Source organism: Erpetoichthys calabaricus, chromosome 11, assembly GCF_900747795.2.
Source record: "Erpetoichthys calabaricus chromosome 11, fErpCal1.3, whole genome shotgun sequence".
Lineage (NCBI taxonomy): Eukaryota > Metazoa > Chordata > Cladistia > Polypteriformes > Polypteridae > Erpetoichthys > Erpetoichthys calabaricus.
Window position 1 is genome coordinate 22397944 of NC_041404.2, and position 20945 is coordinate 22418888.

The window sequence follows — 20945 nt, forward strand, 5'->3', positions numbered from 1 at the left end:
TAAATCAAGTTAAAAGAGAAAAAAACATGAAATATATAAAAATACTCACATAACAGTCCCATAACAGTCATAAACATATAGGTTCAGCAGGGGGAGGAGCAGTGTGGCGGACAATAGGGGCCCTGATTATGGAAAGATCACGGGAGAGAGTACTTCCAGGACAGTTTCTCGCTGAGACTGACAGAGGGCAGCCCCCTTGGTTTCCAGCGGGGGCCATGGGTCATGAGCATAGAAGCTCAACCCTGTCCGTCAGGAGGTGCATGGACATTTGCGGGCCCTATTTGGCAGCACTTCCACCACCTCCAGAAGTGCTGCCAGGAGAAGTTTGTTGGGCACCTGCAGTCCCTATAAAAAGAGGCCAGTCACCAGCATTTGATGTCCAGAGTCGGGAGGAAGAAGACAAAGCCTTTGTGGAGGGCTGAAGGGGTGGCAAAGGAACTGTGTAAATAAAAGTGTGTGTTGTGTGCTGAACCAGTGTCCTGCCTATCTGTGCGGCTGTACGCACCTGGGCTTCACAATATATATATATAACTGTGTATTTACTCGTACACTATAGTTGGTATGTGCCGTGAATCAAATACAGTGGAATTAGTCAACAGTCTATAGTAGAAACTTGATCTACTGGACAGTCACTTGGTACAATTTCCTGTTCAGCTATTGCTCTAAATTAGTTGAGTTTTATGTGCTAGTAGTAACATGCTGTGATGCAGTAGTATAAGACCTTAGGCCAACATCTTTATTAATTATTTATTAAAACAATCTCATAAAATTATTAAATCTGTACATTTTACAGATATATGAATTTCGTTATTACAATCCAAGGTCACGCCCTTGACCAACACTACACAATATATGTAAAATCATGGCTTTGGGGTCTGTTTCTATTAACCAAGTTTTAGCAAGAAAACATAAATATGATATTTCATGTAAAATAGTATCAATGGGAGATTTTAAAATTATTTGATGTGAGTTAGGTCTTAATCCAAAGTTTTTCTATTTAACATTATAATTACAAACATACTTATTGGACAATGTGGCATAACCTGGAGGTCTAATTATTCACTACATATTGATCACAATTTTTCATAGTTAATTTATAGTAGATAGCATGCAGTAACTTCTGAGATTCTCCCTCACAGGGATTACATTTAAATGTAGTCTAATTCTGTAATATTTAAATTTAAGAAATGAGTCTAGTACAAGTTAATTTTCATCTTTTTAACCTTGGTAATGGACCAAAGCAGTTATACTATATTTTCACATTTTAATTTTTGCATATTTGTATAGAGAGTTTTTTTTAATATTTCCGATTTCTTCAGGTAAATACCATTAGTGCCAATATGTCAAGTCAAGGTGGAGATTTCATTACTAATCATTCAATGACACCTGAAAGTTATTTTACGTACACTGATATTAAAGCTCTGCTAAGTAAACAGCATCAAGTCTGGGTTCATACTGGTGATCTGGATGCTGGGTATCTACGTTTTGGTGTTTTATAGCCTAGTCTGCTAATAACCCTGGAATAAGCCTTTGGCTGAATTGGGGTATTTTTAGTTCAGGCTGCTGACTGACTATATTAAGATGAAATGAACAATCTTAGCAATATTCAGAATTTCTACAGTATATTACACTTTTTATTGTGCAATTTCTGTGGACTCATTGATATATGAAGAGCCTATGATGTCCTGGATAGTGGATTATCAGTCCAGCACACCGCACTTTGTGAGACCCAAGGACTTTGTCTCTGATATGGATGTGAGCCACCCTGGAGCACCACAGGGAACAGCCCTGTCTCATTTTATCTTCACTCTGTACACCTCAGACTATAAATATAACAGCAGGTCAGGTCACTTGCAGAAATTATTAAATGATTCTGCACTTATGGGCTCTATTGGTAAAGGGGATGACACAGAGGATAGGCGTCAGGTGGAGAACTTTATATCTTGGTGCAAAGGGAATTGTCTACAACTTAACATCAGCAAAAGCAAGGAACTGGTTATTGAATTTTGCTGCGTGTGAGAGCCTTCATGCTTGGTCACTTATCAGGGAATAGATGTAGAGGTAGTGCACTCCTAAAAGTAAATGAAGGTCCACATAACAACAACAACATTTATTTATATAGCACATTTTCATACAAAATGTAGCTCAAAGTGCTTAGTTAACATAGAAAAGGAGTAAGGTTTGATGGCCAGGGGTGGACAGAAAAAACAAAAAAAACTCCAGAAAGCTGGAGAAAAAAATAAAATCTGTAGGGGTTCCAGGCCACGAGACTGCCCAGTCCCCTCTGGGCATTCTACCTAACATAAATGAAATAGTCCTCTTTGTAGTTTGGGTTCTCACGGAGTCACTTGATGCTGATGGTCATATAGACTTCTGGCTTTTAATCCATCCATTATTGTTGGAACATCATAGTGCTTTGAGTAGATGGTGGTGGCGTAAGCCACCACCAAAAGGACACCGGAAAAGGAAACAGAAGAGAGAGTAGGGGTTAGTACAGATTTTAGAGCCACCATGAATAGTTATTATAATGAATTGGATATACAGAGTATCAGGATTTAAATTACAGTGAAGTTATGAGAAGGCCATGTTAAAGTAATGCATTTTCAGCAGTTTTTTAAAGTGCTCCACTGTATAGCCTGGCGAATTCCTACTGGCAGGCTATTCCAGATTTTAGGTGCATAACAGCAGAAGGCCGCCTCACCACTTCTTTTAAGTTTTGCTCTTGGAATTCTAAGGAGACACTCAGTTGAGGATCTGAGGTTATGATTTGGAATATAAGACGTCAGACATTCCGATATATAAGATGGGGCGAGATTATTTAAGGCTTTATAAACCATGAGCAGAATTTTAAAGTCAATCCTGAATGACACAGGTAACCAGTGTAGTGACATCACAACTGGAGAGATGTGCTCGGATTTTCTTTTCCTGGTTAGGATTCTAGCAGCTGCATTCTGCACTAGTGGCAAACGATTTATATCTTTTTTGGTTAGTCCTGAGAGGAGTGCGTTACAGTAATCTAGTCGACTGAAAACAAAAGCGTGAACTAATTTTTCAGCATCTTTCAATGATATAAGAGGTCTAACTTTTGCTATGTTTCTTAAGTGAAAAAATGCTGTCCTAGTGATCTGATTAATATGCGATTTAAAATTTAGATTACAGTCAACAGTTACCCCTAAGTTTTTTACCTCCGTTTTGACTTTTAATTCTACTGCATTCAGTTTGTTTCCAATAGCCTCATTGTATCCTTTATTGCCAATCACTAAGATTTCAGTTTTCTCTTTATTTAACTTGAGAAAGTTACTATTCATCCATTCTGAGATACAAGTTAGACATTGTGTTAGTGAATCAAGAGAATCGGGGTCATCAGGTGCAATTGATAAATACAGCTGTGGTAGCTCACATTGTGCCCTGAGATAATCTGACCTAATGGAAGCATGTAGATTGAGAAGAGCAGCGGACCCGGGACAGAGCCTTGTGGAACACCATATAGGATACCAGTAAACCCCCCGATTCTCTAAAGAATCGCAAATCCAAGAATGGCAATTACTTTCTGTTCCCTCCAATCTTTGTAGGGATGTAAGATCATGGAGGGTGGGAGCGTCCTGGGAAAGTTTTCATTTAATGAAAGAAATATATCTATACTAATAAAAGGCAAAGCCCTCACTGACTGACTGACTGACTGACTGACTGACTGACTGACTGACTGACTGACTGACTGACTGACTCACTCACTCACTCACTCACTCACTCACTCACTCACTCACTCACTCACTCACTCACTCATCACTAATTCTCCAACTTCCCGTGTAGGTGGAAGGCTGAAATTTGGCAGGTTCATTCCTTACAGGTTACTTACAAAAGTTAGGCAGGTTTCATTTTGAAATTCTACGAGTAATGGTCATAACTGGAACCTCTTTTTTGTCCATATACTCTAATGGAGGAGGCGGAGTCACGTATCGCATCATCACGCCTCCTACGTAATCACGTGAACTGAAAACAAGGAAGCGATTTACAGCACGACTCAAACACAGGAACAAAGATAAATGACGTTAATTGTTGAGTGTCTTTTCATACTGTGTAAGCATACATATTAACACATGTGCAATTAAACGTGTGCATTTATGGGGTGATTTCTCAGGCTTAAAAGCTCGCCTTTTATTAAAAAGCTAAATGCAAACTGTTTTCATTCTGAAGGGCACAAACCACGTTAGATTTCAGCCGTTAAACGCGCAAAAATGTTGGTACACCAGATAAATAAGCGCAACATATTATCAGTTGTATTGTATGCTTACAATACATATAGAAATGTGTTAATCGTTAACTAATAGTATGGGATGGTGTTTTTCGACTCGCACCTTGATTTAAACGATTGCATGTCTTGGTGGGTTTGCGTAGCTTATTGTCAATATCTTTACACCTGTTTTTAAGACTTATTGACTGAAACGGGCTTTCACGAAAAAAGTTAGGGCTTTGCTACAGGATACACCCTCCACAAGTTAAGGAAGTAAAAATAAAGATATATATTTCTGTTTTATTTAAACCTTTTAAGTTCGTATGCATAGCCCCTTTTGGCTGTTTTAGTTTTTTTTTTTTTTTCTTTCTTCAGTAATATTTAATCTCCTTAAAGAAAAACAACATATGCATTTTACTTTTTTTGTATCTCTTTAGTAATATTTTAGTGTAAAAGGATAACCAGTATTTAAACCTTTTATGTTACTTTATAAAGTTATTTTACACAATGTTGAAAAATTAATAAGAAAGCTACATATTTTGGCAGCTGCTGCTTTAATTTTCAATGAAATGAAAAAAGCTCTCCAAGAGAAAACCTCAATGAAGAAGAAACAGTTTGCACTATCTAAAAAGGAGAAACCCTCATTTATAAAGGTTTGCTGCAGATGACTTAACTGAAAATAAATGAATAGTTCCTATGTGTATAATACATATTTATCTATTTGACTTATGCCTTTATTCCAGCAACTTGCAACATCTGAGGTACAATTTGTTACATTACTTTTGTTTTTTGCAGCACAGGCAGGTGAAGTGACTTCCTCAGGGTCACACAGTGGTGTCAGTACTAGGATTTGAATTGACAAGCTCCGGGTTTGCTGAAATATTACTGACGAAAGAAAAAAAACGAAAACGGGCAAATGGAGCTATGCATACAAATGTCCATCCATCCATTATCCAACCCGCTATATCCTAAATACAGGAGCCAATGCCTGCCAACACAGGGCACAAGGCAGGAAACAAACCCCGGGCAAGGTGCCAGCCCACCGCAGGTTGCACACACCCACACACCACGGACAATTTAGAATCGCCAATGCACCTAACCTGCATGTCTTTGGACTGTGGGAGGAAACCGGAGTACCCGGAGGAAACCCAGACAGACACGGGGAGAACATTCAAACTCCACGCAGGGAAGCGAACCCGGGTCTCCTACCTGGCACCTTTCACTGTGCCACCATGCCGCCCGCATACAAACTTAAAAGGTTTAAATAAAACAGAAATATATACCTTTATTTTTACTTCCTTAACTTGTGGAGGGTGTATCCTGTAGCAAAGCCCTAACTTTTTTCATGAAATCCCCTTTCAGTCAATAAGCCTTAAAAACAGGTGTAAAGCTAAACTTGCAGCACCGCTATTCAATTACACTTGCCTAACGCCTCTCCTAAGGGGAGATACTGTGGGATCTGGGCATCCATCAAAGCACCAATCACAGGCCCGATTAGAAAGTGGGAAGCTGTGATTTGTCGTCTCCTTCCCATGTAACAATCACAGCCCGTGTTACAACGCACTATGTATGCATGTGTATATGTATATATGTATATGTGTGTGTGCATGTATGTGTGTATATGTATGTGTATATATATGTTGATATGTGTGTATATATATATATATATATATATATATATATATATATATATATATATATATATATATATATATGTGGATGTGTATATGTATATATTATGATGGACGACCGGCTATGGACTCTGGTCGCCACCCCCAGGCCGCTAGGAGGAGCCCTCCGGACAGCATGATGGTGCCCCGAATGCCAGCAGGGCCTCATGGACTTTGTAGTTTATATACACAACCCTGATGGATACCTTGGGGGCCACCGGGAGTCGCTGTAGGGGGGCTAGTGGGCTCTTGCGTGCCCTATAACCCGGGAGTGCGTCACAGTCACGTGACCGGAAGAAACGACGTACTCCCGGGGTGAAGAAGAGGACTGTTTGCCCTGACCCGGAAGGAAACGGACTTGTGGGTATTGGAACAGAGGCACCTCCGGGTCAGGGTGTATAAAAGGACTATGGGAAATCCCAGACATCGAGCTGAGCTGGGAGGTAGGGTGGCAAAGTGTCTGGGCGAGGAGGATTGGGCACGGCTCAAAGCCGAGCAAACCCGAGCGGGCAGACAACCGGAGCCGTGTAGAATCACGACTCCCGACGATTATTACCGGGAGTTGGAGCGGGATCATCTACGGGCCGAGGTAAGTGCTGGAGGAGCACTCAAACCGCCGGAGACTGTTTATTCTCTGTTTGCATAGGCCTGTCTGCACAAAGCGGACAGAGAGCACGCCTGCCTCAGACCCAGGCAAAATGGCCGCGACAAGAAGATGGCGAGCCAGTCTGGGAGTCCGCAGAGGGGAAGCCCATACGGCGATACTGACCACGTGACCTCACGCGATGGATGCCGGGACGGGAAAGACCTCCTCGGATCCTTAGGTGAGGACACGCATTCCCCGACGCGTCTGAGCTCCCTGAAGGGGAAGGGGGCAGCAACCGAAGCAGCGCCGACATGTAAAACAGGTAAAGAGGAGCGGGAAATGACTGAACGGTCTGCCGACAAAGTTAAAAAGGCAGACCGCAGCCAGCCGCGGGAGGCTACCTGTTCCTCTTCGGACTCCAACTCCCAAGAGTCTGTGCATGACACTGAGCACGTGCCGACAACGGACGTGCCCATTGGCTCGCGGCCGGTAGCAGCGCCCAGGCCATCTAAACTGCGAGACTCAAATGCCCAGAAGCCTCCGCGAAGCCCAGCAGAGCACGTGACAGGAGCGGACGTGCTCAATGGCTCCCGGCCGGCAGGTGACCAAAACAAGGAAGTGTCCTTGCCTCCGGCCGAAACAATTAACTTTATAGACTTGTGGGAGCTCGAGAAATGTCTCGAGCCCCTTTACACTTTCTTCCAGGGTCTGGAGGAACTGAAGGCTCGTGTGGAGGAGCTGGGAGCTACGGCCGAGGCGCCACTAAAGGGACTGCAGGGATTCCTACGGCAACTAGGGGGAGAAGCTCCTCTGGTGATCGATGCGGGAATACAGGTGAGTCCTGCCCATATCGTATATAATAAGGGGACGCAGTGTGAGCCGGCACCGCGTTTAATAAATAGTGGCTGCCAAAGCACTGTGAATCCGACAGTAGAGCGTGGGGTAATGACTGAGTGGTCGGGCAACGGTCCGTTAGAACCGGGGCGGCGATATCAGACGCCGCTCCGGAACGATGCGGACCTTAAGGCCCCAACCCGCGTGAAGAGGGGGTTGTCGCTCGTTACTGGAGGGGCGGGGGAAGTGCCGATCTCCCCGGTACAGCTGAATAGTGCTGTTACCCGGAGCGATACGGTACTAATGATGCCGCCTCCGAAGTTATATAGGACAACGGGTGTGCAAACAGCAAAGAGGCTCTCTCTTTTCCATAGAGAGCCTCACGCTGTGCACAAGCCCCAGAGAAAGCAGGAGATCCCCGAATTAACACGTGGGTCTCCTGACATATTAAAGAAAAAGGCAGAGACCAGCAAAGCGGCCGTTAACCCCTCCCTGGCGGAGGAAAGGGTGGAGCTGACTGAATTCCCGAGGTGTTTCCGGTCTCGGGAAGAGAGGACACCAGGAGGACGTCGGCGGTTCTACAACTGCCGGCAACTGGGCCACGTGTGGCGTAGTTGTCCCTGGAGGACAGGGGAGTGGTGGGAAAGAAGCTACACCATTCCCCCAAGGTTCGCTGGGGGATCCAGACAACGTAGCCAAGGTCCGGATGACGCGTTCTCCTGGAGGAGGACGTCCCTCTCGGGGATCGGCGCTCCGCCCCAGTTGTCGTCGCTAAGGGGGGGGAACTGTGATGGACGACCGGCTATGGACTCCGGTCGCCACCCCCAGGCCGCTAGGAGGAGCCCTCCGGACAGCATGATGGTGCCCCGAATGCCAGCAGGGCCTCATGGACGTTGTAGTTTATATACACAGCCCTGCTGGATACCTTGGGGGCCACCGGGAGTCGCTGTAGGGGGGCTAGTGGGCTCTTGCGTGCCCTATAACCCGGGAGTGCGTCACAGTCACGTGACCGGAAGAAACAACGTACTCCCGGGGTGAAGAAGAGGACTGTTTGCCCTGACCCGGAAGGAAACGGACTTGTGGGTATTGGAACAGAGGCACCTCCGGGTCAGGGTGTATAAAAGGACTATGGGAAATCCCAGACGTCGAGCTGAGCTGGGAGGTAGGGTGGCAAAGTGTCTGGGCGAGGAGGAGTGGTTATTGTATTGATTTATTAATTATTGATTTATTGTATATGAGTGTAGTGGAGTATAGGGTGCTTGGTGCACATATTGGTCTGAATAAAAGCAATATTTGGACTTTTATATGGTGTGAGACGTCTGATCCGAGGGTTCAAGGGGTCACGGAGGCCTCAATCTTTTACAATATATATGTATATATATGTATATGTAGATATGTATATATGTAGATATGTATATATATGTATATATGATTATGTATATATATGTTTACATAACCTCTTTAACACACTACTTCTCTGCTGCGAATCGCGGGTATTTTGCTAGTTTCTAGTAAAGCTGTTTCTTTTTGGAGCCATGACTCGTTTGGTTCTGGTGTTTCAGAAGCGTGTTGTAGGTGCCTACGTTCATTGTTTTTATCCATGCAGTCTCGTTTTTGTTTTTCTATGGGTGTGTTGTTAGCTAGACGTCGTTTGCTGTTAGGAATCATAATTGAACCCCTGACCGCAGGCACTGTGGAGTAGCTGACTGCTGGCACTGTCAGTAGTCACTACTATGTCAAGTTTAAATACATACACATATATAGATAGACGCCGTATTCACTGTGTTTCCCAGTAGACACGATACGTGAGCCTTATTGCTAGTGGCAAAAGTGCCATTTAAACTAATACAGGTAGACGTGGAAACCGGGTTTTCTGATGAAAAAACAATAACGTTTAAAACAGTATCGTTTACATACAACAGATTTTGGCGAATCATTTAAATGCAATTATTAATATCCATTTATACACTAATAATGGCAATTATTAAATAATAATAATTATAATTATTATTATTATTATTAACCATTCCTCCCATATAAGTAACATTTCGGGGACTGCCTTCACACTCCTCTCGCTCACTCAGATCTTGTAATTTGAGAGTATTCAGTCTGGCAATATGGTGCAGTTAGTTTGTGGAAGACAGACACAACTAAAGACATGAGCATAAAATGATGGTTGTCAATTTCAAACTATGTTTCCTCAATGTGCTCCTTGAGAAAAAACATCATCAAGTTTGAGACATGTTAACAGCTAACAACAATCTACATAGGTAATGACTAAGTACGTTTAGCCAAAACGTTGTTTGGAGGCTCACTTTAGCACATAAATGTATAGCTTTGCTAGCTTAGCCTGGCTTAGCTAAAGTAAAGATTATAAAACGGGATTTTCTAACGGCCAAATATAACCAAAACAATTGTTCAGCCTTACCTATGAAATGTAATCCCCCGGGATCTGGTTTGGAGCGTACAGCGGTTTGTACAATCCCAAGCAGCACATTATTCATTACTTCACTCCACAGCAGTGCCACTCACAATATGGCGGCGACGTTGACGTACGATTCTGCTAGTCATGAGGTGTCTAGTTATTCTATGTCAATGTTTAAATATGTCACCATGGCAACTTGTTGGCGTACGCGCTTTACGTCAAGTTTAGTTTACAGGTTGTGTTGTGTTGTTTGGGCGCCACTTACTTACTTTGGGAAGCTGCTGGGTTTGACTGTTGGGCGCTGTGCGAGTGCGCTTTTGGCACGGGTTGCGTCTGGCGTCCGTGTATATATACAACCTTCGTAAACATTACTAAACGAAGGTTTTATATGCGGTGGTGTGCGCGTTCGGGCGGCGGTTGTATTGTGACCTGAAGTTTAGTTTACAGGTTGTGTTGTGTTGTTTGGGCGCTACCTACTGAGTCTGGGAAGCCGCTGGGTTTGACTTTGGGGTGCTGAGTTGCAGTGCGCATGCGCTTCGATGCATCCGTCATCCTACGTCCGTCATCCTGCGTCCGTGCATATATACAACTGTTGTTTAGTAATATAGATCATGTGTCTTTGAGTTGTAATTACCACAACTAACAAAGAATTTTCTCCCTGCCAGGTAGGATTCAAACCAATTTAAGATGCTGCCAGAAAGGCCCACCCATTGACTAAGGCGATTTCTAAGAATATTATGATCAATGGTGTCAAATGCGGCACTCAGATCTAAGAGGATGAGAACAGATAAATGACCTCTGTCTGCATTTACACATAGATAACAGGTTAGACTGGTCTCATAACACAGGGGAATTATAAAAGAAAAGTCAGAACAGGCTAATTTTTTCTTAGGAGGCTGCATTCCTTTAATGTGGGTAGGAACATCCTTCATCTCTTCTACAACTCTGTGATGGCCAGTGTGATTTTCTACATTACTTCAAGAGAGACCCACTGAATCAACAAGCTAATTAAAGGACAAGCTCAATTATAGGACACACTCTGAACCCCTGGAGGTCTTAGCAAAGGAGAGATTTAAAAACAAAAGTGCCAATATGAACAATGCTGTGCATCCTTTCTCTGACACAGTATCACTGAGTACTTTCAGCCAATGAATTCAGCAGATATGTAGGTACAATGCTTCACTGTGACTGGGACTGCCAGGTCAGAAGATCGCTTTCTTTTTAATTTTCTTGCTTTTTAGTCATTTAGTGTGTGTTCAGACAATAGAGCAGTGGTCTCAAACTCCAGTCTTAGAGGGCCACAGTGGCTTCTGGTTTTCTTTCTAACCCTTTTCTTAATTGGTGACCAATTTTTGCTGATGAATATATCATCAAAATGTTTACTCCCAGAAAACTGAAGGAGCAGACATCTACATGTTTCATTACAGACATGGATGAAGTTTAATTAGACATTACAATTGTTGATTGTATTCAGATAGTGTCATCTAGCAAAGAGCAGACATGTGTAAGTAACAGAAGCAGCTACTTCATTGTCAGTTCTATAATGATTATTAGCCAGCAACCAGTTAAATAAATAGCAGTTTCAACAGAAATAAAAACAGTAAAATATTTAAAAAGAGAGATCAGGACAGCTTAGCCATGAATTCTTGTTAAATTTCTTTAAAAAGTGAACCAAACCAGTTGGAAATTTCTGGATGGACACAATGAAGATGTAAACTTGAAAAATAACACTAATGATTAATAATTAAGGTAGGAGTCTAATCAAAGTCTAGAATTTCATGAGAGCAAAAAACCTGCAGGCAGTTTCCATGGACCAAGTTCAGTAGGTAAGTTCTAGAACCTTTTCAATCCATTTCTGGGTTGCAGGGACCAGAGGCTATCCCACCAGGATTGGGCAAAAAACTGAAAACAGGGCAGGACAAGATACTGGTCCATCACAGGGAACACTCTCACTCACAAGTGCACATAAACACACTCACACTGTGACAATTTGAATTTTCCAGTGAACATAATCTAAATAAAAATAAAACCTTAAATACTCAGTAAATGTTTATTTACTCTATGAATAATGGCTTACATAGCATAGAGTACTTCATATATATTGTAATGGACAGCATACAGGGACCCAGGGTTGAGCGGGGATCCTTACCAGGCCAAGAGGCCACTGAAAACGAAGGACTGGGGTTGGGGGGGGGTATATGAGCATTACTGATTATTCTCTCCCCCAATATGCGAGGTAGCAACCTCCCTGGATTAGGATTTCCACATGGACACCGTTAGGACATGTTGGTACCTGTAGTCCCATTGGGCAGCCCTGTTGGGTTATGTGGGGGCTACCAGGGGGCACTGATGGGATTCACAATCCCTGCTTTTTGGGACTTCCGACTGACCTGGAAGTAGTTCCATTGGGCTGTGCTACAGCATTGGCAGAACTCTCGGATCCAAGATAAAAAAGACCATTTGACCTCATCCAGTTAGATTTGGGTGAAAGAGGATGAAGCCTGACTGGAGGAGTGGAAGGGGAGAAGAATAATGAAAGAATATTGAAATTTGACTTGCGTCACTCTTGGTGCCTTTTGTACAAGGTATTTGTGTTAATAAACCTTTTATTGATATCACGATTGTGCCTGTGAGGTTGTGTCATGGGTTTAGGCTGCTGCAACACCCCATGATGCTCAACATATCTTGATGATCTCTTGTTTTTCTTGTATGTACTTTTATGGTGGGTGAGATTATTAATTTACCTGTTATGACTGATGCAGCAGTAATCTTCCATTTGCACTCAAGCGGCTGAGATAATTGCATAAAGAAAACCACTTGCTGATGCAAAGGTTTCCACATGTGTTCAGATCGACTGGCAGCAGCAGTACTGCCCTTCCATCCACACTCACAAGTAGCTTGTGACAGATTCCTACCCTGCACATGCTGTCTGCTGGTTGTTCATTAATTTTGTAGCAGGGCAAATGATGAATTAGGACAATTTCCAAATGCTTGGGGTGCCAACGGGGCAAAACATTGTTTAATTCTAACACAAAAGAAAATGTTAAATAAAAACAAACACTTGATGATGCTGTCTCATTAGGACAAATCCCTTGGTATAGCGCTCTCTTCACAGGACACACTCTTCAGCTCTCACTCTCTATAGCAGTCAGGTCTGAAATGAGACACCACTTTCTGGGAGCGTCTCCCATTTTCCACTGAGCAGCTTCCTTGGCTTCGCTGCCCTAAAAGGGGCAATTTCTGTGGCAGCAAAGAAAGAATACAATGTTAACAACAGCACTCTCTCTTGTCCCAGAGTACACTACACACCTTAGGTGAGCCTAGAAGGCGATTATCTGATGCACATGCATGAGAACTTGTATGGGGGATCTGTTTGCTGTCCATAGCAACTATGCAAAATATACAAGTTTGTATAACTGCTGTCAAGGTGAAATTGGAACACTAAAGTAACTTGTAAATTAAGTCGTAAAAAAATTATCTGTTTTAAAATAGAAGAATTTGCAGATTTGCTGATGCTTTTTAATGCAGATTTTGAAATTTCAAAACTTTGTACAGTGACATCTGTTTAAGATATTTCAATGAAAATAGAACTGTCTTGATAAATTCCTTTGAAGTGTTATAAGTTTTAGAAAAAAAATCGATCCACAGAGGGCTGAGTTGTTTCATGGCTACCACAGTAGATGCTCCTCTCATTATATCCAAATACACTTAAAATAGCACCAAAAATAACAACATTCAAAACATTAAAATTAACAGATGACAAACCTGGACATCATGAGAGTAGAAAGCTAAAATATTGTTAAAGACAAGCTTCATTTCACCTAATTGACCTAACCTTCAAGTTGAGATCAGAAGGCCCACAACTATCTGCTACAGTGTATTGTTGTTTTCCTACATACCGTAACAATGATAGTCTGAATGCCCAGTGATAAAATACAAGATCAGGAAGAGAAAACTCTGCAGTCCTGTCTAACATAACTTAAATGTTTGACAGAAGATCTTTTTGCATTCCAAAAAAAGTAGGATGAAATGGATTTATCTTCAGACTAATATTGTCCTACTAAAAGATTCTGCTGCCATCAGGGAATACTTTTGTCATGATGGGATAAACGTGGTCTGCAACAACCTCTAGGTAGGTGGTATATGTCAAAGTAACATTCATATGAATGCTGGGACCCAAGATTTCCCAGAAGAACACTGTCATACAGCACCACACTGCTTCTGCCAGCTTGCCTTCTTCCCATAGTGCATCCTGCTGCCATCTTTTCCTTGGTAAACGCCACACACACACACACTGCCATCCATATGACTTAAAAGAAAATATTCATCAAACTAGGTCAATGCTCCATGGTTTAGTTTTGATGCTTAAGTGCCCCTTGTAGGCGATTTTGGCAGTGGTCAGCATGAATGCTCTGACCTCCCTGGAGCTATGCAGCCACATATGCAGAAAGCTACAATGCACTGTGTGTATTAAGTATTAAGTATTTTAATACTTCAGTATTAAGCTTTTCAGCTATTTATGTTACAGTAGCTTTTCTGTGGGATTGGACCAGATGAGCTAGCCGTTACTCCCTACGTACATCAATATGTGCCCATGACCCTGTTGTCATTTGCCTTTCCTTGGCAGGCACTAACCGCTGTATACTGGGAACATCCCACAAGACCTGCCATTTTGGAGATGCTCTGACCCAGTCGTCTATCCAACACAATTTGTGCCTTGTTAAGGTCACTCAGATCCTTTGCTTGAACATTTTTCCTGCTTTTAACAAATCACCTTCAAGAATTCACTGTTGACTTGCTGCCTAAGATCCCATCCCTTGACAGATGCCATTGTAATGAGATAATCAATGTTATTCATTTTACCTGTCAGCGGTTTTAATGTTGTGGCTGATCAGCATTTGTCTAATCACTTTGAATAAAGCATGCCAGCCCTGTGGATTAACCCCACATGAAACAGGGTGTAGGCTAAGTGGGCTACATGAAGGACAGCATGCAAGAGACTGATTATCTCCTGACAGATCTTGGCCAACTCCTATTATTTTGATTAGATACACAGATGGTTCTCCACAGATTTGAATTCATGTCAAGATCTAAACAAGAGGACCTGTGAATAGTTTACATGCACAGTATAATATTGATGGCACAACATGGCATTTTCAAACCTGCTTAATCCAGTTCAGGGTCGCAATGAGCCCACTTAGGCTAACTCCCACACTCAGGCCAGTTTAGAGTTGCCAGTATACTTGATATTACATGTGATGGTGGATAGGAGAGGAAAACCAGAGTATCTATTGGAATACCCACTCAGACATGGGGAGAAGATGAAGACTTCACAACAGACACATGATCTGTTAAGTTGTAGTGGTAGCCACTGCACTACTGACATGCCCTTCACTTAAAACAATATTAAAACTGGCCCTGAGGGAGTGTGGGTGTGAACTTGTGCATTAGTAGGCTTTAAGATGGACTGGCATCCATACAGGGCTATTTCCCTGCCTTGCACCCAATGTTGCTTGCATAGGCTCCCATTGGAATTTGCAGGCCTACATATGTCATCTTACAGTATTTTGCAGCCAACATACTTGTAGAATACCTGTCCTGCTTCTGAGAACATAATAGCCTGCATAAGCACTCAAGCGTTTCAAGTGTTATAATGTTGGCCTTTGAGTGTTCCCTTTATGAATTCCATCCATCCATCCATCCATTTTCCAACCCGCTGAATCCGAACACAGGGTCACGGGGGTCTGCTGGAGCCAATCCCAGCCAACACAGGGCACAAGGCAGGAACCAATCCCGGGCAGGGTGCCAACCCAACGCAGGACACACACAAACACACCCACACACCAAGCACACACTAGGGCCAATTTAGAATCGCCAATCCACCTAACCTGCATGTCTTTGGACTGTGGGAGGAAACCGGAGCGCCCGGAGGAAACCCACGCAGACACGGGGAGAACATGCAAACTCCACGCAGGGAGGACCCGGGAAGCGAACCCAGGTCCCCAGATCTCCCAACTGCGAGGCAGCAGCGCTACCCACTGCGCCACCGTGCCGCCCCCTTTATGAATTCCACCTTTTCCTATTTTAGTAGCTTTGAAAGGCAAAGAAGGGACAGTCAAAGTAGAGAAAAGCAGCTGTATCGGATAGTTGGCATACCTTGATGTGAATACAAAACTGTATCTTGTATCCTCAAGGCACCATACACAGCATACAAACTGAGGAGATAGAGATAATTGAAAAGTCCACTGGCACAACGTCAGCAGATTCCCTGATAACTGAAAAGGAATCTTATAGAGGTGATCTGCCAGTGATGATGAGCACCAAATGAGGCTGATGGAAAACTCTGCAGAAGCAGGCACCTTCTTCCAAGTTGTCCACAGACTGGAAGAGATAAAAGGATGTGTCAGGAGGCCTCATAGAATATCAACCAGCCACTTCTTCTGGCTCAGAAAGGGCAGAGATCCATGTCCTTTTCTCTTTTTCATTTTTTTTTTTTTTTACAAAGTTGTAACATACAGAACCTCATCTCAAGAATTGGCTGTCTTTTCAAGAATGAATGACAAGTGAAACTTCAGCTGTGGATGAAATGGGCTTTGAGTATAACTTAGGTCAATACAGCGCCACCACAAACCGATAAGACAGTTTGATGCAGTATGACCAAGATCCTGGAGATCCCAGGAGAGGTCAATTCTCATTGTATTATGTTTGACATTTTCACATTCCAAGAAAGAAAAGGTTAGTACACTAATATACATTAGTAAAAGATCTCTTTGAAAAACTACTTTCAAACCTTTTCCATTTTTCAAATGACATAATCAATCTATTAAATGAGGTTTGTGGTTATGTCTTATTTTCACAGAAATATGTCAAGAGTAGTAAGCCACAGATGTTTTGTTGTTGCTTCCATTGCATTTTACAAAGTGTGTCATAGATAGACCGTTTATCAATTATTGTATTAGTCCAAAATGATACTGCAGAGAGTCTGTGTAAATTTCATGACACATTTGTGTACAGGCTTTGGCTCAAATGTTCTTATTTACCACTTACAGCATTAATATTACTAACTAGCCGTCTCCCGCAGCTTCACCCACGTAGAAGTGAAACAGGACAGCGAGAAGGGGACTGCCTGGCTCCCTACTCCTGACGTCACACTTCTCCCTCCCCTCGGGCCGCAGCCTCTGTCTCGGATTAGCACGAATATAGTCACTCCTTCAAGCGAACTATGATTCTTAGCCCAATGAGAGAAGATGCAAAATCAAGCGGAATGTTCAAGCAAATTCTAGAAAAAAGCCTGATCTAAATCCGTTAAGTAGTTCTCTCATTCGCTAGCTAAGCGGAAGTTAAGATACGCCCAAAGGTTGGCGTGTGAGTGAGGAGGGCCCCATCCCCCTCTCTTTGGCCCACTGCGTCTCTCTCCGATTTGTATCTGGGGACCCGGGTTCACTTCCCGAGTCCTCCCTGCGTGGAGTTTGCATGTTCTCCCCGTGTCTGCGTGGGTTTTCCTCCGGGCGCTCCGGTTTAAACCCACAGTCCAAAGACATGCAGGTTAGGTGGATTGGCGATTCTAAATTGGCCCTAGTGTGTGCTTGGTGTGTGGGTGTGTTTGTGTGTGTCCTGCGGTGGGTTGGCACCCTGCCCGGGATTGGTTCCCTGCCTTGTGCCCTGTGTTGGCTGGGATTGGCTCCAGCAGACCCCCGTGACCCTGTGTTCGGATTCAGCGGGTTGGAAAATGGATGGATGGATGGAGATGTCTTGATGGGGCCTATCTCTGCAGTACTGACTGCAAGGCAGGAAACAACCCTTGAACTCCCTGGGAGTTAATGTATCTATTATATGATCTGCTATGGTGGGGGTCTACATAGCCGATGTGTGGCTAGAATTTTACACAACCAGTAAACTAAAATTAATGCCAAAAGAGTATGTTCCTTTAGTAGCAGTAGTTGGATACAAATGAGGAAAATAGCTGGAACAAAAAATCACAACTATTGTAGCCCTCCAAGATTTGAGCTTGACAGCCATGTCTTATGCCTTTGGTTCAAAAGAAAATGTTGTGTAAGAAGTGGCCACATTCAATAGAATATAGAGGTCCACTGCAATGAGAATATGGTATGACTTGGAGACTATCTACTAAGGAAGACACCAACATGGCCTGACTGTGAAATTTCTTTTTTATTTTTTGTAACCCATCACAGCAGCTATTAAATGTTCTTTTTCCATCACATAATCTAGTCCAGGGACCCAAGAAGATGGAATCTATCCTGGTAGAGTGAGTGCAAAGTGGAAATCAATGGCAGTCCACTGCAGGGCCCACTCACACACCTCCCTCTGGTGGGCCAATTTAAAATGTAGTATAAACTTAACATGCATGACTGCAGCAGCTGGATAAAAATTCAACCTAGGCATCAGAAGGATGTATAAAGTCCATAGTGAGAGTTACCAGATGTGGGGTTCAAACCCAGGATCCAGGAGAACTACCTAATGAAACCCTGTGCTACTCTCTGTGGCCTGTAGGGGCTGCACCGTGGCCCAAAACCCCATGCACAACTACTACAGACATAGACTTGGGTTCAAAACCATTTCTTTTTTTTACAACAAGCATAAGTTTCACAAGTCTCTTCCCCACACTGCCATAAAGGGGTCCAACACCCAACAGTACAGCACAGCAAACTGTTCAGTCCTGCCTTTATTTGCTATGTTCTCCTCCAATCCACCCAGGCAAGTCTTGCCTAACTCCACTCCTAACTCTGACTCCATGGGATGTCTCTTTTAACTATGAATCTTTTGCCTCTGGGAAGCACTTCTGGGTCAATCAGGACCCCAACAATCCTTGTGTTATCAGTATCCTACTGCATAGAACGCGACAGGGAAGGCCCACGTGACCACAACTCGCCTGCTGCCCTGCAGGCATCCATATTGGGGCTAGCTAGATGGGATGCTGCCACCCAGTGTACTGGGGAGACACTCTACCCGTAGCAGGCAGTCACCCACTCACCTGAACGTCCAGGTGCCCAAGCCCAACCAGTGTTTCCCTCTGTGGTTGCAGGAACGCCAGCTTCAGCGTAGCTGCTGCCACAGTATCTTCCTCTCTCCATGTCCTGGCACTCTGTGCTCCCCTGCTGGCCTTCCTTTCCCATGGCCTCCTGGCCAGGCAAAGGAAAAGGATCCATTCCATCAGTGATGCAAGAAGGTCCCTCACACCTGTTTTTAACCATTTTTCCTAATGAAGATAACGTGTACATTTCAGAATTTGGGGACCTGTCGTCTACATGAAGCTTTGAGCATTACCACTTTAAGAATGTTAGCCCACGCCTTTAGCTAGTAATTTGTTTCCATTTGGCACTCACTGATGGCCCTTGAATGTCTATTGAAGCACTAAGAGCATGGTGCTTCCTTCCTGTGTTCTGCTGTAAAGAACTGCACTGCTGACTATCATTATACTTTCTTATTGATTTTTCACAGCCTTTCCATGATATTATTTTTCATTAAAATTAAGTGTTATTCTTCAAACATTTTACATTTGATTTTGCTTTGAGAGTCTCGTCTCATTAAATAATCACCTAAAAGAAGTTAAAATATGTGATGAGGGATTCTGTTCTCCTCTTAGTCATCTTCTCAGTCAATCATTAAGTGCAATACTAATTACATTTATTAAAAACAATTTGATGGTGAGTTGGATGTTACTTGCCCCACTGATATTTATGCCAACTATAAGCTGCATTACTTCCTGTGGTATAAATGCTTAGGCTGGTAAATCGGGCATCCCCTATAAAAATCAAGGCACCCACATTAAAACTTGAAGTGAACTTCTCATGATTGCTTCAGTTTTTATTTTTTTTTTATTTTGCTTTTTAAAGTTCTGCATTATACATAATCTGGCATGCCTGGTAGCATCAGGAAATAGAGTGGTGCGATAAAAATCATTAATTTTCTGAGATTTTTACAGATAACACTTCAGAGATCTGCACAATGCAGATCTTGAACACTCACCACAGCACAAATGTGGTTTAATCAACTACCAAGGCACTTGCAACCAGACAGAGAGCAATGCTGGCAGCGCAAGCAAGTCTGAATAATTTACAACTAAAATATCAGCTGAAAGCTCCTTTTGTTTTTGCCCATGAGGTATTTTTGTTTTGGTTTCTTGGGAAGAACAGAAAAAAACACATATTAATAAATCACTGAGTGAAATGATAAATTTGTGTATGAGCCTGCTGATTAGGGTTAGTTAAAAACCACCACATGTAAGTCACTCAATATTTTTTCTTGAGCATGAAGTATTTTCCTAGGACTTTCCGTGGCATTGTCGCTCCTCCTTTGACCCTATAAAGAAGAAAGGCAATGGCAGGACAGCATCAAAGACAAAAAATCTGAAAAGTCACTAACTCAATATGTATCAGCTGCTTTTTTTATTATCTTTTTGCTTGTGCACTGCTTGCACACCTCTTCATCGCGCTGTGCATATTCTTGAAGAGACGGTTAAATTCATACATGTGAAGCAACAACAAGAGGTAGGTTTCACTTTCCCTTATGAACTTGCAAAATAAGTTTCATGCTTTTAGGAATTTATGTGGGTAACGTGACTCTGCTTTCTCTGTTTCAGATGGCTGATATTAAAGTGTTGACACCCGAGGACACTAGTGTAAGACCATTTTGCGCTTTTTCTTTTTAATAATGTGGTTAACTTTTAATTGAGTGTTTATGAATTGTGCTATTTATAACTTGATTTAATAGAGTCATTGTTGCCACTGCGGACTCTTCACTGTGTGTGATTGTCCTATTTTTATCAAAATTATGAACGGCTGACAGTTATCAGAGTTCCTAGCAATCTCTGTTTGATGCCACTTTATGTTATGAGGCTCAACTATTGTACTTCATAATGAAATCAAAGCAAAATGTGTGCAAAAAATTGTAAAGGAGAAGGTGGAATGACTGGCAACCCATTCAAAGGGCTTGATTGTTGCTTGATGAGACAGAAAGGCAGTATAACAGGTGGGCAGTAAGGGACTGCCTGTCAGGGCAATGTGTTCCCCCAGTTACACCGGGTGGCAGCGTACCTCTGGCATAATTGTGGTGTGGAGTGCCTCTGAATGGTCTGCTTCAGCAACATTTGTCATGTAGTCCCGTAGAGCCCACGTAGGGAGCTCTTGCGAGGCAACTCCTCGGCCTCTAATGGACTCAGCCTGGCTTGGAAATGCTTCT

General features: G+C 42.8%; 1 protein-coding gene across 1 annotated transcript in view; it reads left to right on the forward strand.

The window, feature by feature from the left end:
• LOC127529561 (uncharacterized) overlaps positions 1 to 20945 on the forward strand; it is a 315715-nt gene that overhangs the window by 280284 nt on the left and 14486 nt on the right. The gene's annotated exons all lie outside the window — the stretch shown is intronic.